This window comes from Castor canadensis, chromosome 8, assembly GCF_047511655.1.
Source record: "Castor canadensis chromosome 8, mCasCan1.hap1v2, whole genome shotgun sequence".
NCBI classification, from domain to species: Eukaryota; Metazoa; Chordata; class Mammalia; order Rodentia; family Castoridae; genus Castor; species Castor canadensis.
In genome coordinates this window covers 38,048,333-38,075,782 of record NC_133393.1, presented here as the reverse complement: position 1 = coordinate 38,075,782, position 27,450 = coordinate 38,048,333, and the positions used below count along the sequence as shown (strand labels likewise).

General features: G+C 39.8%; 1 protein-coding gene and 1 long non-coding RNA gene across 4 annotated transcripts in view; both read left to right on the top strand.

Annotated features, from left to right (window-relative positions):
• Positions 1 to 430: 430 nt before the first annotated feature.
• LOC141425472 (uncharacterized) lies at positions 431 to 13,346 on the top strand. Its single transcript, XR_012450478.1, has 2 exons — positions 431 to 533; positions 12,932 to 13,346. It is a non-coding gene; the product is annotated as an uncharacterized lncRNA (long non-coding RNA).
• Positions 13,347 to 13,764: 418 nt separating this feature from the next.
• Positions 13,765 to 27,450, top strand: part of Cap2 (cyclase associated actin cytoskeleton regulatory protein 2) — a 157,956-nt gene continuing 144,270 nt past the window's right edge. Inside the window, exons 1-2 of one of the 3 annotated variants that reach the window (XM_074082840.1) lie at positions 13,765 to 14,009; positions 19,300 to 19,355. The gene's annotated coding sequence lies outside the window, so the exon portion shown is untranslated. The remainder of the gene's footprint in view (positions 14,010 to 19,299; positions 19,356 to 27,450) is intronic. The other 2 variants (XM_074082841.1, XM_074082839.1) reach the window with 2 other exon arrangements.

Genomic DNA, 27,450 nt, shown 5'->3' with positions numbered 1-27,450 from the left:
ACTCTAGACCTATTTACAGTTATTCACTATTTATTTCTTTCCGCAGACCAGGGAAACCTCCAATTTACTTCCTATTTCTATAGATTTACTTACTCTGGACATTTCATATCAACAGAATCACACAGACCCACGTGTCTAGTGGCTGCCATGTTGGACAAAACAATTCTAGAACACTCTGCTAGAAATCTGTCTTATTCTCATTCTTTCCTAATCCATTTGTGACCTCTGTCCTCTCTGTTAAATGCAGGAAGCTTCTCCTCCAAGTGTTAAATGGAAAAGGGAGGAGCTCACTTAAGCTTTTCCAATCAATTTAGAGATCAACACCTCCATAATCATAAAGTTCTTTTAGACAGTTCTGTTGTCTAGAGTGGTCAACTGTGTCAAATATGCAAAATAAAATTTGATGTCTGCTTTCTTCAAAACCAGGCACTGGAAGAGACTGTCTTAAAATGCACAGAGCAAATGCTACAATGGACGAGACATGATCAAGTCACTTCAGAACACAGCTGATCTTCATTGATCCAGAGACTAGGGTAAGATTTGGGCACTGGAGCTGAATTTTATGTAGAAAGTTGAAAAACTAACTGCAGAGTCCTCTTACATAACGGATAAGCTTCCCCCACTGATAAATGCCAGTTTTCCAGTGGACCATGGAAAATTGTCTATTTTTGGACACTCTGTGGGAGACCATGGAGCTCTTACTTTATGTTTTGAAGAGTCCTGGAAAATGCAAATCTGTGTCAACATTTGCTCTCATTTGCAACCAGTTCTCTGTCTTTAGGTGGGTAGGTGGGTGGGGACAAAAGTCTCTCAATGAATATTTGGAATCAGATCAAAATAAGTGAAAAGCTTATAATTCTTAGGAAGTTCTATTTACAGTCTGGTTAGAAGGGACAAACAGAATGATGATGAAACAGTTTAGCAAGACAGCTACTTCCTGACATCAGTTGTTTTTAGATCACAAGAGGCTTACAGTTACTTTTCATTGCAATCTTTATTAGTAAGCACATTAGACTTCATGCAAAATACCTGCATAGAGAAAACATCCATCAGACAGTGGAATCCCTTCTGAACTACAGAAATTTGAATAAAGGAGGATGCACTTATTAGAGTTTAAGACACGGGTTTTCAAGAATCATCTTCTAAATAAATGTACATGATAGAAACAAAAAATTTCAGGAGTGTACTTATTTTAGAAGGGTTTTAGAAGCATCGAGCATGGTCAAATGGCACTACAGAGTTCTACAGACTTTCTTTAGTTTTATACACACACATACACACACACACATGCGTATACACACAAATATTTAAATTTGAGCAGTTTATTTTATGGATCTCTGACACTTTTTATGAGGCTGCAGCAAGTCATTCGAAACTTGTTCAAAGATCAGGTTTTGTTGCATCAAGAATGGATTTTCACTGCTATATTTGAAAAGTAAGAAATTAATCACTTTTTTTCAGTCCTGGGAGTTGCACTCAGGGCCTCACACTTTGCTAGTCAGGTGCTGTACTGTTTGAGCCACTCTACTAGTACTTTTTGTGTTGGCCATTTTCTAAAGAGTCCTGCTTTTATGCTTGGGTCAACTTAGATTGTGTTCCTCCTATTCGTGCTTCCTCAGGCAGGTGGAGATGACAGGTACATGTCACCATGCCTAGCAATTGGTTGGGTGGAGCTCCTACGAACTTTTTTGCCTGGGTTGACATGGAACTGTGATCCTCCCAATTGCCACCTCCCAGGTAGCTAGGATTACAGACTTGAACCACCAAGCATGACCTCACTTCTTTATTTTTTACAATCAACTTAGATTTTAGATCCCAGGATTCTTCTTCATCAGGTCAGAAACTAGAGTTATAAACTTGATTTTGTGCTATAGAATTCTCCCCCATTCCATTTACTACCCTCTTCCCCCAGGTATTTCACAAGGGTTCCGTTGATTTTGTTTCATTCACTTTTACATCATCACTAATCTCAAAATCCAAAATCTAAAGTGCACAAAAGTCAGTCCCACAAATGACAAATTCTACACCTGACTTTGTGTGGTGTGTCAAAGTCAAAATGCAGACACTCAAAAAATACTATGTAAAATTATCTTCAAGCTACATATTTATAGTATGTATGAAACAAATGAATTTTGTGTTTAAACTTGGGTCCTACTGTCACGATAGGCCATTATGTATATGCACATCTCCCGAAATATTTTTTTTTTAAATCTGAAACACTCTGGCCCCAAGCATTTTGAATAAGGGATACTGAACCTGTAATAGGAAAACCCCATGAATTTTAGTTAGGTTCTCATTTAAATTCCAAAACTCCATAATTGCATTCATGTGTGCATTTATTATTCTTAGACATGCTATCAAAAACTTAGCCTCTCTAAGCTTTTCCAATTTACATTTAAGAATGTTTTCAATTGACTTGGATGGTAGACCCAAAAATATTTGTTCTACCCAGGTCCTGGCCCCACCACTTAGTGACGCTTGCAGCCTAGCCAGCCATGCTTCTCACCACTCCTAGCACCACAGGCTGCCCTAGCTCTGTCTGTCTTCTCTGGCTTTCATGCCTAACACCTTCTGTGTTATTCAGCTTTCCATCATTGTGACAAAATAACTGGGAAAATCAATCTATAAGGAGAAGAAGTTTATTTTGGCATGGTGTAAGTTCATGGTGGAGGAGGCCTGTTCACCTCATGGCAGCCAAGAAGTAAAAAACAGAGAGAGAAGAAGAGGTCAGGGTCCCAATACTCCTTTAAATGGCACACCACCAATGACCTAACTTCCCCCCACTAGACTCCACCTCCTCAAGATTCCACCATTTCCCAGTAGCACCACAAGCTCAGGACCAAGTCTTCAACACATGGACCATTCAAGATTCAAAGTACTAGTTTCCCTGATCCATCTTCCATGGCCTCCTCATTTATGCACACCCATGTGGATCCAAGGGTATCCTTGCCTTCCTCATCACAGTCATTATGCTTCCAGTTTCTCCAGCTCCTATGATCTCTCAAAAGTAGAAGCACAGGAAGAAATTCAACATTAAGCAACATCCTAGCTCCCTTATGAAAGCCTGCTCCCCTTTTCCACCGCAATTCCATCATTACCAGGTAGACAGAATCCCCAGAAATTCTGATATGGTATAATGTGAATAGGACCTGTTCTCTCTACAGCATGTAACCCCATGCTGCTAGTGTCTAGTCCCACCTGAAATCTCACTCAAAATAACAGGAGTACAGAAGCCAAAGAATAGTAACAACAAAAGAGCCAAGTCTATTTTTTAAAATTAAGGGGAGCTAGAATATAAAATTGTATATTCTTAGAGTACACAGCATACTGTTTTCATATATGTACCTATTGTGAGGAGGTTGAATCAATTAATTATGTATCCATCATCTGACATATTTTAATTTTTTGTTGGGAGAATATTTAAGATCTACTGTCTTAGCAATTCTCAAATATATAATATCTGACTATTATCTACAGTCACCATGTTGTAATATAGAGCTTCTGAAATTATTCTTTCTAGCTCAAACTTTTTTGTTTTGTTTTTGTGTTTTGAGAAACAGTCTTTCTATGTAGCCTAGCCCGGCCTGAGTCATACTTTTGCCTCAGCCTCCTACATGCTGGGATTACAGTTGTACACTATTACACCTGGCTCCTGATTGAAACTTTCTACCCTTTATTCTCATCCCTATACTCACTTCTCCTCCCAACTCTTGGTAACTATCATTCTACTCTCTGCTTCTACAATTTCACCTTTTTTTTTCTTTTTTGAGACAGGGTCTCACTAGATACCCCAGACTAGTCTGCCTCTGGTTCCCAAGTCCTGGAACTATAGACATGTGTTACCATGCCCAGTTTAAATTCAGCTTTTTTAGAGCGAGCAAGTTGAATCTGTAAGGTAGCTTCAGACATCTTTGGGGTGAACTTGTGAGGACAGGTAGAAGTATTCCTGTATAGTACTACCTAGAGCCTTACATAGTTTAATCAGCCATGCATGAGTTCTCTAATTCAGGAATTTCCCCCTGTGGGATCAAGTTCTTGTGTTGGCAGCTGACAAAGCCACTAACAGCTGGGGAGTTATTTTTTCCTTTAGTCACAAGATGATGGAGCTAATCTGGATGGGAAGTGTGGGGGGAGAAAAGGAAGGACAAATGCTTGCTGCTCTGACCAGAATTGGGCAAGGTGGCTGGCTTATAGTGCTTGCTTTCCTGTACATCAAATCCCTAAATAACTCATGATTCTCTCCCTTGCAGTTAATGAGAAACAACCGTGTCCTATCAACAGAACTCTTGGGGTGTCAGAAAGAAGGATTAGGTTTTCAATCAGCCTTAGTGTTATTTTTAAGGATTGTTATAAAATACTTAATCCAGATTGTATTGCTTCCAAAAACTGGGGAATTCATAAAATTTAATGAGCTACTATTTTACAGGTATGAAATCTGGCCAGGAATATTATTTGAAGTTAATCCCTCCTGTTTTGTTGATGTCTATTCAATTGAGTCAGACAGAAACTTGGATATCTAGAGTTGTTCTTTGTAAAATGTTTGTAAGTATTATGACTAGGAATATTCCTGGCTGGAGGGAGAGTTATTATTTGGGAATTTTCCACTTGCTGTTTTAGAGATTCCATGAAGTTACAGGTATAACTACTCTTCCTAGTATACATATTCAGCTTTACTCTGTACTCTATACATGTTAAGTGAATAATATAGATAATATTGAATTAATAATAGACCACTGACATGCTCATTGTTTAAAGGTGTTTTGAAGCAATTAAAGTTTCTTCTAGACAATGCGTATTTTCCAGATTATTCTTTGGCTATTATATGTCACAATATTCAGTTCAACTAATATCTATGGAGAGACTTGTATGTGCCAAATGGATGGATATTTTGGCATTTATTTCACTTAAAAGGGGGTTGTTCCTTTTGGCTAATTTTGAAACAGACTTCTCCATGCCTCCCAGTTTTTCTTTCTTCCCCATCTCTTGCTGCCTCATCTATAGCAATAGTATAAGCATGTATTTCTGCCATGACTAAGTGAAAGACTCAAGAAGATTCCACTTAATAAACATAATTTTATTTCAAAAACTGAAATCCCATTCCCAATTTAAACTGCACACTATGGTTTCACTTTTAACTCCCAACTATGAAATATGTCACATAGAATAGATATGATAGAATACCCAAATTATTTGCAAGTTGTTAAGATGGTATAGATAGATACTGTTTGTTCCACATCTTCATTGCTTTTAACATATTATATTAAAATGGAAAATAAATAAGCTTACTTCTGTTTAACAAACCCTTGTCTAATCATTGTCCTCAGGCAATTTCACCTTCTTAAGCTCTTTACACTGAGAGTAAAAGGACTAAATATCATATTAGTAGATTTTGAGTACTCTGAGTTCCAATTGTTTTTTTTAATTCTCATAGATAATTTCTCTCTCTCTCTCTCTTTCTCTCTCTCTCTCTCAGAATGTCTCTAAAAATTTAAACCTGACTTTTCTTTTATTCTGTTTTCAAGTTGTTACCTACCTTACTTCTTCCCAATGATTTGAATTTGTAAAAAAATGTGTCAAACATTTTTGACAATAGCTTATTTATGGTTTTATATAAACTTGTCTATTTTTCTATGTTCTGACTTTAAGTCTGGATTTCTTTCATTAAGCAAACAAGTGAATCTGTTCATTGATCACTGATGCTCTGCTATTGGTTAGTGTCACTGTGACTACCTGGGCAGGTATCCCCAGCACCATGGCATCTGGCTAACAGATGGATGGAGACTATGTGCTAACACATCACAAGAGGAAGAAATGCCACATGGACTAGCACCATTCCTTTCCTTAGCATTAAGCAATGATATAAAATAAATTTGCGATATGTATCATCCTGTTTTGGGGCACTTAAATATGGATAGGGGGAACTTGAAAATGGGAAAAAATTAAGAGTATTTCTTTCCAATTGAATGAATCAGCTGTAAATGTCAAATGTGTTGAAAGAAGGAAGAAATGAATGTGGACTGAAATATTTAGGTATAGCTCCAGTGGAATTTTAAAAAGATCCATAGGTTTGTAAAGACAGGCTGTCTTATCCATTTTGAGTTAAACACAATTTTATGCAGGTCTAATCTTATCCACAAAGTGAGTTACTGGAGATGTGGACAGGGGTTTCAGTGGTCAGTCAGTCCCTTCCTCTTCTCAGATGCTGCTGACCCTCACCCTGTACCCACAGTGGTGTCAGAATTAGCAAGTTATCCCTGGGGTTATGATATGGCCATATCAACATGGCCTTTATGAAAAGCAAATAATCCCTGCAGGTTACACACACCAAAACCCATCTGCCTGGATGATTCTGCTGGGCCCTGTTGCAGAGGACTAAGAGACTGGTTATCTTGAATTGCTCACTTGGCAGAGGGACTCAGAAAGAAGAGTCAGAAAAGAACCAATCACTTTTCTATTTTTCACGTTTTAGCTATAGCTTTTTAGCTATAGCTCACTCTGGAACATATAACGAAAAGTATGGCCCATCTTCTCAGATACACACAAACTTAAAACATTAAAGGTAATTCATGAAGTGCACAGACCTTTAAAACCTATCTAGAGGAGAGAGGATATAGGGATACAGATGGAGAAGAATAACTTCTAATGTTGTATAACACAAGAGGATGACTGTGGCTGATGATTACCTGAATATTTCAAAATAGCCAGTAGAGAAGGTTTTGAATGTTCCCATCACAACGAAATGGTATATTTCTTGGACTGGCATGTGGCTCAAGCTGTAGAATGCCTGCTTTGTAAGTGCAAAACCCTGAGTTCAAGCCCCAGTCCCATCAAAACAAAAAGGAAATAATATATGTCTGAGATGATAGATATGCTAATTACCCTGATGTGAACATTACATGTTGTATATACATGTACTAAAATGTTACACTGTACCCCATACACATATAAAATTACTATAAATCAATTAAAAATAAAAATGTATTTTTTAAAAACCTGTCCTACTATGCAAAGTTAAGAATCTCTGTTTGCGGTTACTCCAGAGGCACCTGCACACCCATGTTTATTGCATCACTATTCACAATAGCCAAGTTATGGAAACAGCCAAGATGTCCCACCACTGACGAATGGATCAAGAAAATGTGGTATCTATACACAAGGGAATTTTATGCAGTCATGAAGAAGAATGAAATGTTATCATTTGCTGGTAAATGGATGGAATTGGAGAACATCATTTTGAGTGAGGTTAGCCTGGCCCAAAAGACCAAAAAACATATGTTCTCCCTCATATGTGGACATTAGATCAAGGGAAAACACAACAATGGGATTGGACTTTGAGCACATGATAAAAGCTTTAGAACACAAGGGAGGGGTGAGGATAGGACACCTAAAAAATTAGCTAGCATTTGTTGCCCTCAACGCAGAGAAACTAAAGCAGATATCTTAAAAGCAACTGAGGCCAATAGGAGAAGGGGACCAGGAACTAGAGAAAAAGTTAGATCAAAAAGAATTAACCTAGAAGGTAACACACACACAGAGGAAATTAATGTGAGTCAACTCCCTGTATAGCTACCTTATCTCAACTAGCAAAAACCCTTGTTCCTTCCTATTATTACTTATACTCTCTCTTCAACAAAATTAGAGATAAGGGCAAAATAGTTTCTGCTGGGTAGCAAGGGGGTAGGGGGGAGAGGGAGGAGGCGGAGGGGTAAGGGAGGGGGTGGAGAAAGGGGGGAGAAATGACCCAAGCCTTGTATGCACATATGAATAAAAAAAAAAGAATCTCTGTTTGCTAGAAAACACAAAGTGTCATTTTTAGTGTCCTGCCAGGGAAATTTCTATTGTTCACTTTTGCTTTCATCTATTTATAATCCACTTATTCAACTTCAGAAGCCATCCCTTTCCCTACCCCTACCATTTGTGGGTGAACAGAATCATTGAAGTGATGACTAAGAATTGTCACATTGGAAATAAGAGGGCTTTGTACTACTGCCATCCAATTTATTCCCATGTACTAGAACTCTGTAGCTAAGAACCAGTGATAGCCAAAGGAGGTTGGTTCTACCAGTGGTGATAGAGGGAAGAAGAATAATGATCTGATGTTGATGAGGTGATGGGACTGCAGCCAGCTCTGCCACACTTTGAAGCTGTCCCGTCAAGTGAAGTCTCAGCACAACTCCTCAAGATCAGGGAAAATTTGATCACCTGGTTCCAACTATTCACTCCTCTAGAGACCAAGGTTGGAGGATTACTTGAACCCAGGAGTTTGAGGCCAGCCTGAACTATATAGCGAGATGCAGTCTCAAAAAAAAATGTCTTCATAAAAGTTTGGATTATTTAAAATTTGTCTTCAAGGTCTTTCACTTCTCTGGCATGAACTTTGAATGCTCTTCTTTCAGTGGAGAAGAGAAGGATCAGGGCCAGGATGCAAGAGTTAAACTACCCAAGGAAAAAGAATTTTTAAAAATGCCTTCACTCCAATTAATGATTTGCTATTAACTTCTGTCAAGGGAATTTGTATTTTGTAGACATAGGTCAAGACTTACATCTCCTATCTGTTCATATGTTATGAACTCAAGAAAGTGTTACCCACTTGCCTCGCCACTATCTCTACATAGCTAATCCTGAGCTATAGAGTTGGCCTTCTATGTTCTTAGGTTCCTAATCTATGGATTCGACCAACTGTGGGCCAAAATATTGCTTTTTAAAGTTGTGTCTTCACTGAATAGGTACAAACTGTCTCCCATCATTGTTCCCTAAACAATACAGTATAATGAGCATTAACAGTTTTCCTATTAGCTAGCACAGTTTTTATATTAGTTATAAGTAATTTAGAGATGATTCAAAGTATATAAGAGGACCCAAGTAGGTCATATGCAGATACTATGCCCTCTAATATAAAGACTCAAGCATTTGAGATTTGGGTATCTGTGAGGGACCTGGAACCAATCTTCTGTGGATACAAAAGGACAACTGCACAGAGTTCAACCATGTTTCTTACGTTTATTCATTCCTGCTACATCAGCTCAACAGAAGTAGGATATCTCCATTTTATTTCTAGATTGATTCATGATGATACAGACTCCAGGCCCCATCACAGCTAAATTTACAATAACTATTCATGATAATTTCATTTGGTAGTTTTCCATTCGTTCTTATTTTTCTCTGTAAAATGTAGTGATTAGAAGCACAAAGTCAAACCAGACTGCTGGGTCCAAATTCCACTACCAATATTGTTTTGTGATCTTGGGCAATGGCTAAACCTCTATGTGCCCGTTTCTTCATTTATAAAGATAGGATAATAGTAGTAGTACCCAACACATAGTTAAAACATATAAATTGCTTAAGGCAGAGCTTGGCATGTGGTAATGGCATAATTACAATCTTGACTTGATAAATTTTATAAATTATAATCTTCCCTTGGTATCCATAGTAGATTGGTTCCAGGATCCTCACAGACACTCCCATCTTCAAAGTTCAGTCCTTACATAAAATAATATAGTATTTGCATAGAACCTATATGTATCCTCCTATATACTTTAAACCTTTTCCAGATGACTTATAATACCTAAAAATATCCAAATGTCAAGCAAATAGTTATTTTACTATATTGTTTAGGGACTAATGGCAAGAAAAAAATCTGTACATGTTCACCACAGACACTTTTTTTTGATTGAAGTATTTTAGATCTGCAGTTGGTTGAATCCAAGGGTATAGGGGCCAATTGCATTTTTATTTTGTTTGCTTAGAGTGCTGCATTCCCCAACCCACAATGTGTGGAACACAGTAGACCATCAACTACTTACAGAATAAATGTTCTTGAATCAAATACTGGTAAAATTACCTACTGATATTTTTCCACTGGGGATTAATTAAAATAAAATACAAACTTCCACAGTTTACTGGTGACATGTTCCTCAGAACATTTGACTATAGAAAAGTGAGTTTGTAGAGGAACATCATCATCCCATTTTCCTCAGGGACCAGGAAAAACTTTAAAAAAGAAAATGTATTCATCAAGTGTTTTCCATTTGCCAGTGACAGACCAAACCAATAGGGCAACTGGGATTATGATAAAGCAACAAGAGCCAGTAATCTGGCTTTAGTAATCTTAGTAGTCATCTGAATAAGGCCTACAGCCCTAGGACAGCTTCACTTGGGGCATATTTTGGAATCCAGGGACACTCTTAATCTCTCTCTCTCTCTCCCTCTCTCTCTCTCTCTCTCTCTCTGTGTCTCTCTCTCCCTGCCACCCCACCATACTACTGGTTAGCAGAGAGGGTTTAAGTGGGTTCATTTGTTACTATCCAATATCTCTCTGGGGAAAAATTTTTCACCAAGCCAACTCAGAGGCGGTTAGCCTCCTGCATGTCAGACTGGTAACCAGGAACTTTAGAAGTATTTGCCTCTCCAGAAGTCATATATTGGAATATAATACTCAACTTGATAGCATTAAGAGTTAGGCATTTTGGGAAGCAAAGAAGTCATGAGTGTTCTGCAGCTCAAGAAGAGGATTAGTGCTCTTATGAAAGAAGTTGAAGAACACAGAGTCCCTCTTTGCTGTTCAGCCATGTGAGGACACAGAATTTGTCCCTTTTTGCCCTTTGGCCTTCCACCATGTGAAGACACAGCAAAAGGGCACCGTCTTGGAAACAAACAATGAGCTTTCACCAGACATCAGATCTGTTGTCTGGATGATCTCAGACTTCCCAGCCTCCTGAACTGTAATAAATAAATTTCTATTATTTATAAATTACTCAGTCTGAGGTATAGTAAAATTACCCAGTCTGAGATGTTGTGGTTTAAGACAGGATCTCACATGTAGATTCTGGGAGAAATGCATGGAAATCTGGATTCTACCTGATTCTTGTATAAGCATTATAGACTTTGACTTTTGAGATTCTGGGTCACCTACTCTGTTAAGATTCTAGCAAAACTCTTTCAGATGAAAGAGTTCATTCAAAAGTTTTGCTCTTATGTAAATAATGGCAGATTCTAGTAATGGGTTCCTCTTCTTCCCCATGGGACCATTGTGTTATTGGCTCTTAGATGCAGTCTTGATTGGATGAAATTGGAATGTAATCCATAGGGACAACACAGTGAAGAGGAGGTGGCATAGGAAGGGCCCAAAGTGGAACAAAATAAGATGAAGGACAGTAGAGAGGAAAAATTGTGGTAGAGGAGAGTAAAGCTGAAGGAATAGAAATTAACACCAGCCCCCTTGAACAGCAGATAAAGAGACCACCTACTAAAGAGAAAGGCAGGTTTGGGTTAGAAGATCAAGATGGACTGAAAAGATTTAGAAAAATCCAACATCTTTCCTCTTCTAATTCTACTGCTTTCAGAACTAACCCTGTGGGTAAAATATTATCAACAAATACAAGCTCAGTGATGTTTGTGTGTCAGCCTTGGGAAAATGGCCTTGAACAAAGTAAACACAATCTCTGCTTTTTTAGAATTTACAGCTCTAGTTGGAAAATATGGACAATAAGTATTAGAGTGAAGAGGAAGCATCCACTGGAGGTTAGCCACTCTGGGGACACAACATATAACAGCGGACTTTAGGCTAGATGGGCTAATTAAGGAAAGAAGGTGAGAACCAACCCCAGGCTCTGTCCCCTCCTGACTGAATGAATTATTTCCCTGCCTCCTTTCTCTTTCCAGTCACTACTATTGAAAACTGTTGATACAGGCTGGGTGTGGTGGCACATTCTATTCAGGAGGTAGAGGTAGGAGGATCCCAGTCTGTGTACAGCAAAGACAAAAGCTCAAGATGCTATTTGAAAAACTAAAAGCAAAAGGACTAGAGGTGTGGCTCAAGTGGTAGAGCACTGGCAAGGGCAAGGCCCTGAGTTCAACCCTAGACTGTCAATGAATAAATAAATACACAAATAAGTAAAGTCCTCCAATACCTATTAGTGGGGGTTCAAGCATCTTAGACTAAGATTGAAAGCCTCCACCAGTCAGGCCTGACTTTCCTTCCACACCTGGTACCCACAGCTCTCTAGTGTAGTTTCACCTACAGACTGTCCTTCACTTTTTTGTGTTCCTTTCATCCTAAATGATCTTTCTCTACTATTTTCTACTATTCTCTTTCTCTCTCTCTCTCTCTCTCTCTCTCTCTCTCTCTCTCTCTCTGGGACTGGGGTTTCAACTCTGGGTTCCTACTTGCAAAGCAGGCACTCTACCACTTGAGTTGTACCTCTAGACTATTTTGCCCATTATTTTGGAGATTAGTTCTTAAGAACTATTTGCCTAAGCTGGCCTCAAACCATGATCCTCCTGATCTCAGTATCCCAAGTAGCTAGGATTACAGACATGAGCCACCAGCACCCGGTTCACCATTCACTTTCAACGTCTCAGTTCTGCTTGAAGACTCAACTCTCACTTCCACTAGGAAACATTCTGTCGTCCTCAACACCAGACTTCTCTACACACACTGAACTCTGTTCATAGGACATTTTTTACAGTCTTCCTTGTACTGCAGTTATTCCTATGCTCTCCCATCTTCCTGTTATATTATAAATACAAAGGCAAGATTTGTGCCTTGTTCCACTTTATACTCTATAATATTTGATACTGCAATGCAAAATACAGTCATTTCTTTGTATCTGAGGGTTTTGCCTCCATGGATTCAACCAACTGTGGATTGTAAATATCTGGAAAAAATTGTCTGTACTAAACATGTGCAGACATTTTTTTGTCATTAGTCCCCAAGCAATACATTACAACAACTATTTACAGAGTTCACATTGTATTAGGTATGGTAAATAATCTATACATGGTTTAAAATATGTGAGAAGACTACAGTTTTATGTAAATACTATGCCATTTTTCATAAGGGTCTTGGATATCTGCAGATTCTGCTACCTGTGGCAGGTCCAGGAATCAATCCCCAATGTTTACTTCATTTTGTTTTGCTTTTTTATTCCAGATAAAGGGAAGCAAAGAGGCACTGCACAACACCACTGTTGGCCGAGAGCAACGTGTACTACAAATAACCTTCATGTAAATTGTGACCTGTCAGGTCAGAAACAAACCTTGTGATGCGCAGAACTGAGTTAAAATCGGACTTTAACATCAACAGAGATGTATCTCTGTGTGTGTAGTTTGGAGTCTTTGCTATAAGAGGACAGCAATTACCTTTCCCCTTGTCTGTAATTACTGTTGTGGAGTTCATTCAATGAAGAGGTTTAGTCTAGTTTTTCAGACTGGAATAAAAATTCCAATGAAAATTGAAAATCAATGCTCTCCATCTAATAATATTAACAAAAAAGAAAGGAGTCCAATTTTGTAATTATAATTAATATGTAAAGGGAAAATGGCTACAATAAACATTTGAAGAAGTAGAGTGGATTTGGTTACTTGTTTCTAAATAATCAAGCAACTTTGAAAAGTTACTGTATATAAAATACTTTAAAGATACGGTTACAAGATACAAGTGCATCAGATCTTGATGTCTAACTAAAGCATAGGTCTCTACCACCCCCATCTTCAAGCATAGATTGGAATTGGGGGACATATAAGCCTGCCCCATTATCCGTTTCTCTGTACAAGTCAATGGGGACCCAACCTATGTGTGCATCCTTTAGCCAGGAGCCTCCAGGTCTTTCCAGACTTCTTTGCAATACTGCCTGATGAGGTGAATTCGTTTCCTTCACAGACTGGCTCTTGGCAAGCAGCCTCTGTTTCCCTTGCCTCTGCCTTCCCCATCTTCTTCTCTTTGCTCCCACGGTCCATCTGCCCCTCCTTTCCTCCATCCGCCTCTCCTCTCTGCTCCCCTTTATTTCCACTCCCCACCCTCGTGGCTCGGCTCTCCCTCCCCTTCTCCCCCTCGGCTCGTCTGTATTTGGAGCTCCCGGAAGCCGCCGGCGACTCTCCCCTGGAGCAGCGTGACCGATACTGACTCCCATTCGGGGGGCGGAGGAAGAGGGGAGGAGAAGGGAGGAGGGTGCGAGTAGCCTAACCCGGATTTGCATTACGGAGGACAGGACCCCAGGGCACGGGAGCAGGTAATCCTGAGCGGGGTGGGCCGCGGGCGTGGGGAGGGGCCGGGGTGCAGGTGTTGGGGCGCTTGACGGCCGGCGGGCGCTAGCAAGTTGCGCGCCTCGGGTCGGGTGCTGGAGCTGCCGGGGCGCGGCGGCTGCGCGCGGGGAATAAAGGCGGCCGGCGCGGGCGCTGGGGCCGGGATGCGGGGGCGTGGGGGCGAGGGCGGGGGTGAGGGCACCCGGGCGCAGGCAGTCCCCATCTGGGTCAGTGCAGCAGCGCGCTCTGTCCGCGCTGCCTACCCGGTCTCAGAGCCCCCTCCGATCGCCAGGCGGGGTGCGGGGGACAGCGGGCTCCAGGCCGGCCCCGCCGCGGCCTGCCCACCCGATGGCCGCAGCACCCCAGGCCCGCCTAACTTTAAGGGGTCTCGCCTCGTCGGCTCTGAGCTTCACGGGGGTGCGTGGGGTGGGGGGAGGTGCCATGGAGGTAGATGTGACCAGAGCCACCCCGATCTGGATCGGAAAGTGCTGGAAAGCCTCTGACCTGGCTTCTCTGCAGAACCTGACTTGAAGCCATGAGTCACTTGTAAAAAATGCAAAGGCAACTGAGGCACCGAGGGACAGCTCCGAAAATGGTACCCTGCAGCTGGCTCCCTGACTGCTTCTAGAGCGGGTAGTTCATGAAAGTAGCCCCTTTGTCATTGTTTTTTTGGTGGTTGTTGTTGTTTTTTGGGCTAATAACCAGCCTTTAAATTAGAATATGCTTCAAGTTTTAAGCAATGTTTGAAAGTATGCATTCTTTAAAATGTGAAAATATGGTTGGCTGCATTTAGGATATTGAAGTAGGATTAGGTCCAAGCAGCCAGAGTGAAGATGAACACTGAGCAAAAAGGTCAAGGGCTTTTGGTTATCTGGTCGTGGGAATGCAGAAACCTCTGGAACAGTTTATCAGAACTGTTTACAGGGTGCCATGCTTGTACTGCTGATCTAGTTTTCATCTAAGGAACTTGCCTTACAGTTCTTCGTGAAATATCTAAGCCCACTTAATGTAAGATTACAATGGTAGCGTGATTGGGTGGGGGAAGTTATGGTTACAACAGTCTGTTTAGACTGCAAGCCTGTTGAGGGTAAGTAGGGTTTTGTGTTTGGGGGTTTTTTGGTAGTTCCCACAGCACTGCATAGTAACTGTCTCACTGCTTGTTATAAAAGGCAAATAAAAGTTTGTAAAAATAATTAAGTCAATAGTTTGAGTGTGGCTAGGGCATGACTTGTTGAGGATACTGCATGGAAAAGGCTGTTTTTCCATGAATCCCTAAATCTAAAAATCCTTAATGAAATTAGAATCAAGGCACCTTAATAAATACACATATTTATTAAGGAGAAAGAGAAAAAAGAAGACCGCTATGAGAAATCATGAGTGGGGCCTTTCCTAGTAGAAAGTTTTGCTGCCCATCTTTTGAAACAAGAAGTAATTTCATTTGTTGATGCAGTGTAGGGGCTGGTAAGCTTTTCTGTAAAAAGTGAGAGAGCAATATGTAGGTTTTGTAAAGAGACCATGTGGTCTGTTAGTAACCACTCAGTTTGAAGTTTGAAGTCAGATCATTTTCACTAGGGACAAAATATTATTTCTCTCCAACCCCCTCCCCACCCCGCCCCCAGCCAGGCATTTAAAAAAGTATAAAAAACTATTCTTAGCTCAGAGGAGGAGGAGAAACAAAAAAGAGAGGAGGGGGAAGTGGATTTGTCCTGCTGGCAGTAGTTTGAAAACTCCTTCCCTCCAGTGCTAGAGTCTGGAGTGGAACCTTTTGAAAGGATTAATGGGTTAGATTCTCCAAGTGCCTAAATGACGCCTGGGAGTTATGTTAAATGCCCTCAAGAATAGCATTCACATATTTTAGGCATAAAAGAGAAAAATAACATTTATTTTCTTTTAAGTGTTTCTTCACAGACATCTTTATGCATGAAGTTTTGCTTTGTTTTTAATTCATCTATAATGTAATATGCATACAAATATGTTAGGTCTTTGTAAATTATGAACATTATATTTAAATGGAGTGAAGTCATCACCAGGTTTAGAACTCGGGCATAAGAACTACAGAACTGTGAAAAGGTAACTCATGGGGTGGATATTTTTAAGTCATATGCATGATAAGGGACTCATCCTCACATTATATAAAGTGCACATTTTGTTCAATAATAATAAGATTTAAAAATTTTGTAAATGGGCAAAGGAGCTGAATAGATATTTTTCCAGAGCTGCCAGTAAGTCAACCTCAAGATTCGCCAAATGCAAATCAGTGAGATACTGCTTCATACTCACTAGTATGGCTGTAATCAGAAAGTCAGATTAAAGCTGGGTATGGTGGCGCACACCTCTAATCCCAGCTCTTGGGAGGTTGAGGCAGGAGAATCATGAATTTGAGTCCAGCCTGGGCTACAGAGTGAGTTCAAGACTAGCCAGGGCAACATATTGAGAACATCTCAAAAAGAAAAGAAAAAAAAAGTCAGATTGAGAATGTGGAGGAATTGTGACGCTCATGCATTGGTGGTGGGAATAGAAAATGATGCGTTCTCTTTGGAAATCAGCTGACAGCTGTTCAAATTAAATATAAAGTTACCATATGACCTAGGAGTTCTACTGTAAGTATATAGTCAAGAGAAATGCAAGCATGTGTCCATACAAAAGGCTGCACATGGATGTTTATAGCAGCACATGCAAAGAGCAAAAGGTAATACCCATCACGAATGGATAGATAAAATGTTATATCCATTAAATAGTATACTATTTGGCCATAAAAAGGAATGAAGATTGTTCTTGTTCTCATTCTCACTCTACAGAAGACCCACTTTCAGTCTATTGAAAGTGTATTCCTTTCCTAACAAACTTTATTATCACCTTAACTAAAAAAACAAAAAAGAAGTACTGTCATCTGCTGCAACATGGGCTAGCCTTGAAAACATGCTAAGTGAAAGAAGCCAGTCACAAAGACCACATATTTTATATTCCATTCGTGGGAAAATGTCTAGAAGGAGGAAATCATTAGAGACAGGAACTAGATTAGTTGTTGCTTAGGACTGGAGGGTGGCAAGGGATTGATAGATAAAGGGTACAGGGTTTCTTTTGAAGCTGATGAAAAGGCTCTAAAATTGAAGGGTGATGGTTGCACCTACTGAAAAGTAAATGGGTGATTTGAATAGTGTATAAATTAAGTCTCCTGTTAAAGAAAACGAACTGCAGAACTGGGTTGTTACCATCCTGTTACATCCTTCTTTGGACCACTTCCCCCATGCCATTCCTCATCCCTGTCTCCTCCTCCACCCTGAACTTAGTGTTAATCATTCCCTGGTTGAAGAATAAAATGATTGTGTGATGTATGTGTGAATTCCTAAAACAACAAATTCTTTAGGTTTATGTGTCTGTTTATTTATTAAAAAGGTATATCTCTTAAGACTCAACATTAAGTCTTTAAGAATCAGCCATATTGTTATATGAAGTTATATAGAAATTTTAGCAAATAGTCCAGACTCTTGTTCCTGGACATTGGGGTTGGTACTCATGCTTTGATCACTGCAAAGAATGCTGCTTTGAAGACTGATTCCCATGTATCTTAGTTTTTGTATGTTAATGTGGAGGTGTATTTTAATGGCAAAAAAAAAAAAAAGCTGATTCTTTTTCTGGCGTATGTATTGGTGATATATACCTAGCTTATTCTGAGACTCTGACTTCTGATCTATTTAAGTACTAATTGTAATATCTATTTTTGATGTCTTAGGAAATGCTAATCTGAAATTCACAAGTGAATTTCACACTGTGATCTCAGAACCCCATTACCCATGAGCATCTTTGGCCTCATAGATCAGAGGACAACTTTAGTAAATCAAGGGAGCCATAAATTTAGTGACTGTGAGTTCTTACTAAACTTCACTAAAATTTTCCTTGGCTTGTGTATCCTAGTGAGTGGTCCGGTATTTCTAATACAGTTTAGTTTGATTTTTCTCTCATAGCAATGAGCCAATCAGGAATCTGGTGTTCCAGCCTTGGGCAGGTTCTGGGTCTGCCCCGGACACCAGCTGTGAGTTTTTATAGTCCTTTTGGAATATTTCCATTTGTTCTTAGGAAGGGAAGAAGCATCTTAAGGTCCAAACAGGCCATTATGAAGGATTTCTAAAATTGTTTTTATTGTGGTAAGATACATACATACATATATATAAAATGTAAAATTGGTCACTTTTAAATGTACAATTAAGAACATTCATTCACATTGTTGTACAACCGTCAGTATTGTTCATCTCTAGAACTTTTTTCATCATCTCAGACTGAAATTATGTCCCCATGAAATGGTGTTCCTGTCCTGTTCTGCCCCCAGTTCATGGTAACCACCACTCATTCCACCTTCCACCTGCATGAATTTGCCCATTCTAAGTGCCTCTGTTAAGTGGAATCATACATTTTTCCTTTTGTTACGTGAGTTTTTATGTCCAGGGGAATTCCATCTTATTTTGATTTTCTCTTTATAAATTCTTTTCTTACCTGAGGAAAAACATGGCTTCTTTTACTGAGAAATTACTTAATAGATTTTTTCCTTTTCAATATTCAACCATATGTAAAAAGAGCTATACACAGTTGTCTAAAACCAGGAGAACTTTTGACTGTCATAAACTGGATCTTCATTTGCCCTATCTAGAAATTAGACATCTGTGTAATAATTCTGGTTTCTCATTGACCATTTAGCCAAACAGAGAAGATGCTATAGTCCCTACTTCTTAAAACTTCACATCTGTCTGATGACTAGACAAATTAGGTGACCTTTCAGATTCCTCTTCATCTCCAGCATCTCAGAATTAGAGGCCATTCTGCAATACAAAAAGCCTAGCTTTAAATCTCTCTTATTTTAATAAGAAGGAATATTAAGGAGCAGAAGGGTCTGGGAGACAGAAATAGAAGTGAGGTGGTCTAACTGGCAGAAGTCATGAGGAGGATGATACCTAGAGACAGCAAAAGCAGACCTTGTAGTACATATGACAGCATTTGTTGTCTTACATCTATGCTTGCATACAGTTTAATGAAAATACAACCTGTTATTTTGTATCATTCCATGTGGAAATCCAGAGAAATTCTGGGATCTATAATTTATCCATTCCCTTGAGTGACTACTATATATGCCCAGCATCTGTCACTAGGGATATGAAAATGAATATCAGTGAGGGGACATACAATGAATAGAAATGGGACCTTGAGAGGTGATTTGGTTCCTGCTGGCTGTTCAAAGTTTCTGCTGTGGACAACCCTCTATCTCCTGTTTCTATCTTGTTTCAGAATGGCCTCTCCCCGCATTAAAATTCCTCTTCTCCCAGTGTCCTTCTGAATGGAAGGTGGGTGATTATCTAATTAAATTTCTTCAGTAATTTGAAAACTTTAAAAATAAGCTTGCTAATGCAAATGAACCTCAGGTAGTATAGAGTGCTTCATGCATTTTGTGTTGCTATGATAAACACGAAGCTAACGTACAAAGAAAAAAGATTAATTTTGATTCACAGTTCTGGCTGCAGAGTTCAAGATCAGGTGGCTATGTCTGGTCAGGGCCTTATGCTGTGTCAACAAATGACAGAGCAATGGAAAGGGAAATAACCACATGAACTAGGGGTCAAGTATGAGGGGAATCCTTGCTTTATAATAACCTACTCTCGGAGTAACTAATCTGGTCCTTTGAGACTTACTCCTCTAAGACTTAATCCAGTCTCTCAATAAAGGGTGGTGTCCCCCATTACCTGATTACCTCCCAAAGGCCTTACCTCCTAACACTCTGCATAGAGGAAGTTGCAACACGAGTTTCAACAAAAACACCTAAAACCATACCAGGGTGGAAGTCATTTTTACACTTTTTTCTTTAGCTCATCAGTCCTCAAACTGTACATTTCCCACACAAGTATTTTAAGAAAAACATCCAAATCCTCATTTTCCATACGTACTTTCTCCAAAGACTGAACTTCCTGAGAGTGGCCTATAAAGAGATGGTTTCTCTTTCTCTCCTCCTTTTCCGTGGTCACTTCCTCTCTTTACATATGAAAAACCTATGTCTAACCCATTTTACTGACAATTCTAGCCCTAATCCATTTTTGCTTTGCCCAAGGATGTAAAAATCTAGGGTGTGGGAGGAGGAAAAAGGGAGAGAGGGGGGAACATTTCAGAATTTTAGTTGTGAATGAGTAATTGATTTAATGTCTAGATAGTAATCCTCTTGTAAATCATGTATTTTCTAAATCTTTCTTTAAAAAAATTTGGAAAGCTGGGCACCCATGTCTCACTCTTGTAATCCTAGCTACTTGGGAGGCTGAGATCAGGAGGTTATGGTACAAGGCCAGTGCAGGCAAATAGTTCTCAAGATTCCATCTCCAAAGTAACTGGAGCATAATGGGCTGGAGGTGTGACTCAAGTGATAGAGCACCTACTTTGCGAGTGCGAAGTCCTGAGTTCAAACTCCAGTCCCACCAAAAACAAAAAAAAAAGACAATCTAATCAGATTGTGAACTGATGTTAAAGGATACACTTTAAAAGATGATCAAATCACGACTTATACTAATGAAAATGAGCATTTCAAAACTTATTTTTAAAATGAGAGAGCTAGAAAGACCTTATAATTCATCTAAAGAGACCATTTACAACAATCCTGAAGTGAATCTACAGTTTGGGTTTTTTTTTTTCCTCTGCATGCCTGTAGACAGTAATTATGTGCCTTACTATCAGTTTTTTTTTTTACAAGTTATCTTCCCTCTGTACATGCTGTAGAATAGCCTGATCAGACAACGAATGGCTGAGGTAATTCAGATGGATAGGTAACAGAGTGCTTACTCATTTGCCTTTTACATTATCAGTACAAGGATAACTTTAATTAAAATATTAAAATATTTTTGGTGTGCCACCATGTAATGTCTAGCATGTTGCTTGGAAGGAATTTGAGTGACGTTTCTGTAACAAAGTTTTCACTTATTTCCATCGCCTCATTTATATTTCCCAGTGTCACATTGCTAAAAAAAAAATGTAAATCAAATTGAGGTTCAAGCTTAACTCACTTTACTGCTAAGTATATTTAGCCACCTATGCATGAAATAATTGAAAAATATAAGAGCTCAAAACAAAGGGATTTTCAATAAAAACTACTTTTTATTTATGTTTTGGAGCTATCAAAATTAGTAATATTTGTTGTTTTGGTAAGTTACCTCAAATGGTATCAGAAGAGTTATTACAAAGCATTTTGACTATTCAATTAAAATTGAATTTTAAATAGGTGTTTTTGATACAGAAAAGTATAGATAAGGTAATGAGTATAAAACATTAAATCACAAAATATACAAAATTAAAACAGACTTCAATAGAACATGAAGAATGAAAATATAAGTTCAAAGAGAGAATGGAATGCAAAATCTGTGGCTGTTAAAGAACAACCTTCTAAAATGAATAATGAAGCTTTCATCAAACATATTTCAAAGAGTGCTAAAATCATTTTACTTTTGCATGTCAATATTTACCAGGTTCTGGCAGCTATATTCTTTCCAATTATTCATATTTTGGCAAAAAAATTATGTGTCAATCTAAGACTGTGCAAAAGAGGTTTTAAAATCCTTTTAGACTATATACAAGTAGAAATTTAATAACTCTTTAGCTGACCCTGCCTCTGTTTTCTTTTGTTGAGACAGAGCCTCACTATGTAGACAGCTGGCTTCAAACTTGTGATCCTCCTGTGATCAGCCTCTAGAGTGCCAGGATCACAGACAGGTAACCCTATGTCCAGCTCTGCCTCTGTTTTCTGACCAAAAATCAAGGTTCAGTCATGTGGCAAGCCATTTCTAGCTTAGAACTGATAAATGAATCACTTTGCTAATTGACACAATGCTAGTGACATATTGTTCTTGAGTTAGGGAAGACATTTATACACTAAAGGTCTTGGTACTTGTCATACCTCTCACAGTGGGTGATAACAGTCTATCACATTTTCTTTCTTTCTTTCTTCCTTATTTCCTTCCTTCCTTCCATCCTTCCTTCTTTCTTTCTTTCCTTTTTGGCAGTTATGCCTTCACTTTACTGAGGATCTTTATTTTTCTCCCCTTTAGATGCATTTACTATAAGGCTGTGTGTCTGTGTGTGTGTGTGTGTGTGTGTGTGTGTGTGTAATAACCAGATAGATGGCACTATTTGGACCTGTAAATGTATGTTCCATCAAGTTTGGGAAACTTTGGCTATTGTTTCTTCAGATAGATTTTCTACTTCACCCTCCTTTTCTTGGCATGGGACCTAGTAACACTAACAGTAGACATTTTAGTTTGGTTCCACAGGCCTTCAGACTCTCTTCATTTATTCCAATAGCTTTTTTTTTTTTTCTATTCTCCAGTTAGGTAATATCTATATCATCAAGTTCACGGGCACTTCCTCTCTCATTGCCATGGAATCCATCCAGTGTACTTTTGATTTCAGTTATTGTGCTTTTTTAGTTGTAGAGTTCCCTTCCCTTACTTGTTTCTTTCTTACAGTTTTTAAGTCTCTACTAAAACATAATATAACATAATGTCTCTAACTTCTGCCTTTCCATTAATTTTAAAGAGTTTTTATTTTCATCTTGTCAACCACAGTTAAAATAGCTTTTATAAATCTGTCTCATAATTCCAACATCTGTGTCATCTTGGGGTTGCCATTGGTTGACTTCTCTTTCTTTCTTAAGAATTGATCACATTTCTGCACTCCTTCATGTCAAATATTTATGGATTGATTTTAGACATTTGCATATTACATTCTGAGACTCTGAGTCCTTTGGGGAATCTTCACTTTTGTTATTGTTGTTGTTTTACCAGAAAGTTAACACAGTTCTGTGTTCTGTGGGCAATGATTCCAACATTGATTCAACTTTCAAAGCTTCTGCTGTGCTGCTTTGCATTCCATGAATAAACCACTCAGGGGTTAGTCTGGTTAGTCTTGAGCAGTGGTTCATAACATATTTCTATTTTCAAAGTCTTTGAGACTGTCTCACACATATACAGCTTAGGGCTGAGACAGGGACATGCACAGAACCAGGCATCCTCTTCTTCAGCTCTCTCTTCTCTGTGATTCTCCCTATATTGTTCTGCCTGCTGTGAGCTCTTTCTCCTGTCCTTCTGGTCAGAAACATCTGAGTGTGGTGGTACATACCTGCAATCTCAGCTACTTCAGAAGCAGAGGTAGGAGGAGCACAGTTTGAGGCTAGTACAAACAAAAGCACAAGACCTTATCTGAAAAACAAACTAAAGGCTAAAGGACTGGGGTTGTGAGTTCATTCCCTACTACTGCCAAAGAAAAAGAAAGATTGAGTTTCTCTTGAAGTTTTAGCTGCTCATTCTGCCACAGTATAGTTTCCCCAAGTCTGGGATATCTGTAGGGCACAGCAACAAGAGGAAAAACAGTGAAGTCTCTCTCCACATTCTGGGCCATGAGACTCCCTTTCCTACTCCTGACAATAAGACCAGGATTCTCTGAAAGAAACCTTTCCCTGCCTGTGCTGCAGCTTGCTGTTTGTCCATACCGTCCTGTGATTGGCAACCCATAAGAAAGAAAACTGGAGACAAAACACAAAACCCTGCATTGTCCCGTGCTCCTTCCTGTAATAGGGTCCCCTTTTACAGTCTTCTGGACCAAAAGAGGGGGTTCCCTCAAGAGTATTTACTGCCTACGCACCCTGCGCAGTTCTAACTTAGGTTGAGCCTGGAAGAAAAGAGGGGAAACAAACAGAAACCCCTCATAAAGTTTATTTTTTTAACCTACCCCTTTTTTCTCTTTTCCCTTTGACTTTGGGCTCCTAGGTCCAAAGAGTGAAAACAAAGAACCTATAGTCTTTTTCTCATCCATCCTACCACTCAAAAGACTGTGTTAAAGTAACAATTTGAAGATAAGTATAAAAATAAACTCAGGAGACTAGAGACACACGAAGAAGCCAAAAAGGGTTGGAGGAGGGAGAAAGCTTGGATCCCCTGGCTGTTCCTTGTCAAATAGTCATAGTTGCAGTCCTTGAGAATGTCTGTGTATAGAAGTGGCCCAGCATTTAAGAACTGGTCCTGAGGGGTTTCTGGTTTTCCTTTTCTTATAAGAGAGATGCTGAAACTGTTGTTCAATCATATTTAAATCTTACAAAGAAAGCCAGTGAATTAGGGATTAGAAGGAGTTTCAGCAAACCTTATTTCTTATTATTCCAGAGAGACATGGCATTCTTCCCACTGAAATGACAGGACTTAATAAGGTAAAATATTTCCAGTCGTGTTGTGGGAAGAATAGGAAGTGGAAAACCCCTTTAATGTGTTCAATGAACAGGGTTTCTGCAGTCTATTGTTTCTGCCGGGTGGCTCAGCAGTGTGGTGTGTGAGATGTACCAGCCCTTCTGTTTGTGGTGGGAGAGGTGGTGACATTTGCAACAGTAATTCATGGGTTGAATGATTCCAGGGTTCAGATCTCAGTGATGAGTATGGTGTAGCAGTCATAGAGAAATGACAATAGTGGCACTGAGGCACCTCCAGAGAGTTCATGAATCTCACTTCTTGTCTCCTTTAATCCTCCCAAGAATGTTTTTGAAACTTGCTTCCTCATCACTGCCAATCTTCCCAAGAATCCTGAGGCAGGTATTATTCTTGGACAGACAAATTCTCATCACTTCATTCCAGAAGGTCCCTGAGCTCCAAGTCTACTTGCAGCAGCCACTGTCATTTAATGCCGGTGTAGACACTTCTAACTCGGAGCCTCTAACACTGAATCAACCACTTCTCTTTCTATGCCTCCTCCACTCCCTAGCTCTGATTTATTGGCACCACCTCACCTGGAAGCAAGACATCTACAACACCTAGTCAACCCTCAGTCATTTAACCTTTCTCAGATTGCCAGGTCTCAACACTTCTCAGATCTTCTTCCACCCGGGGTCGCCTTTGCAGTAGATCCCCAAAACCCTCTTCATCCTGTGTTAGACAGTCCCTGACACATGGCACAATGTTTTCCTTATTGCTCTTCTGTACTCAATGCCTCTGTGCCTTTGCACATACTCTGCACAGGCTGAGGAATGCTTTTCCTTACTTTTCTTCTTCTGCATAGCACTTTCTCATCCTTCAAGGTTCTGATTGGGTCCCACCTTCACTTTTGTAGTTTCCCTGCTTCCCAGGGCTCAGTGGAGTACCCACTCTTCCTGACCCCTCCTCTCCGGGTCTCTCACAACTTTCCTGCATGCCTCTGTTTTGTTAATTCTCACAGTGTGATTCTTTGTCCTCTGAAGGTGCTTCCTACAAATGCAGGTCCCTGGGAAGGCCCAGACTACTGATTCAGTATTGCTGAGCACAATGCGGGAATCTGCATGTATGATAGTTCACTTCTTCCCCAGTTGTTTTGATGAACAGGGGAAAGAGGAACAGTGGAATCTGTATTCCCTCATCTACCATGGCCTCTATTGCTACTGCAGTCCAGAGCAAGGGACATGGCCACTCAGAGCAGTTTGCAGTGACTTTACCCCCCACCTGTGGGTCTGCTGAGAGATGAGAGCTGTCAAGTTGCCAGGATTTCACTGGTTTTCAACTCTACTTTTAGAAAGAGGAACAGTGCTTTTTGTTTATTTTGAAAAGTATTTGGGGAGTATGGCTTTACCTGCCATATGATTCTCCCATCTTAAGCGCACAACTTAATGGTTATTAGTATATTGATAGCATTGTGCATTTCAGATCATTTCCACCAATTCAGATAGAAGCTCCATGGCTGTTGCAGTCGTTCCCCTTTCCTATCTCCACCTTTGCACAGCCACAATCTACTTTCTCTCTCTGTAAATTAGCCTTTTGGGGGTAGTTCATACAAATGGAAGGATCCAACACATGGTTTTCAGTTTCTGGCCCTTTCACTTAGCATAATGTTTTCAGGTTCATCTGTGTTGTGACCTCTATCAGTACTTCATTCCTTTTTATGACTGAATAATATTCCATCGTATGGATACACTACATGAATGAATGTTTATTCATTCATCTGTTGATGGGCATTTGCATTCTGTTTTTTTGGCTATTAAGAATAATGCTGCTTTGATATTTGTGTGTAAGTCTTTATGTATACATACTTTTCATTTCTGTTGCATAAATACCTAGGAGTAGAAAGGCTAATTCATATGGCAAGTATCTGCTTGACTTTTTAAGAAACTTCCTAATAATTTTAGTACCATTTTGCACTGCACCAGAAGTGGATTAGGGCTCCAGTTTCTCCATATCCTCACCACACTTATTATTGTCTATCTTCTGAGTTGTAGCCATTCCTTGTGGGTATGAAGTGGTATTTCATTGAAGCTTTGGATGGTATTTCCTTAATAACTGATGGTGGTGTTCCTTTTTACATGTGCTGTTGGCCATTTGCATATCTTCTTTGGGAAAAATGTCTAGATAGTTTGTCTATTTTAAAATTGGCATATGTGTCTTATTATTGAACTGCAAAAATCCATTACATATTCTGGAAGAGAGAGCAATCTGTTTACTTCATGGACAGATAAAAAGGTCCATGAAAACCCTGCTCAGGCTATAGTATTCTAGCCTGTAGTTCTCTATGGCTTTTCTTTTCTCAGTGCCAGGATGTGACCCTGGGAGCCTCTTGACCTCTACCACCTCCCCGGCCTAAGCAAGAGCAAAAAGGCAGAGTGAGGTTACAGGAATCCAGGGAGCTCCCCCAACAGCGTGGCATTTTTAGAGAGGGCCATTGAGGGGCTGGGAGAGAGTTCCTTCTTCAGTGAAGAGAGCCGGCCACACTGTTTGATTGGGAATAGGATAGGCATTTGTCCTGGTCCCACTCAACATTTGGAGTCTGTGATTTTTATGACTCCATCCTTTCTCAGCTCCATTACCCAAAGTCAGCACACACAGTCAGCCCTCAAGACATACTTGAGCTTCTTCTGTGGCCTCAACTCCCACCGGGCTCTCTCCTGCCCCAGCAACACAGTTCCCTGTGACCTGGCAGGCCAGCCTGGCTGAACTGCTTACTCCTCAAGGAGATCTTGATGGCCTATGGGTGAAGCCTATGTCCACCCATTTGTATAGTCCCTGAAGCCCATATAGAACACAGCTCAAGATGCGTTCACATATGGTCTTCTTAAGTAGGTGAACAAAGAATAAGGAATGAATGTTTTATTGGCAGTAGGAAAACCAAGACCCAGATGGGCTAAATAATCTTTCCCAGATGCCCAGCGATACATGGGTTGTCACTGAAGAGGGTGGGTCTCAAATTGAAGTTCTCTGCTCCCAAAAATTCTTTTTCCACAATATCAAGTTTCAAGGCCTGGCCTCTTATTTCCAGGGGAGTCCAACTCAGAGCAGAATTATTTGTACTCCAAGGTCAATTGGGGATGGTCCTAAGGACTGTTGCCACCAGCATGGAGGAGACACATGGAGTGGTGAGGTAATGAGGTGGTGGTTTGTTTGTCTCTCTGTATTCTACTCTGAATTG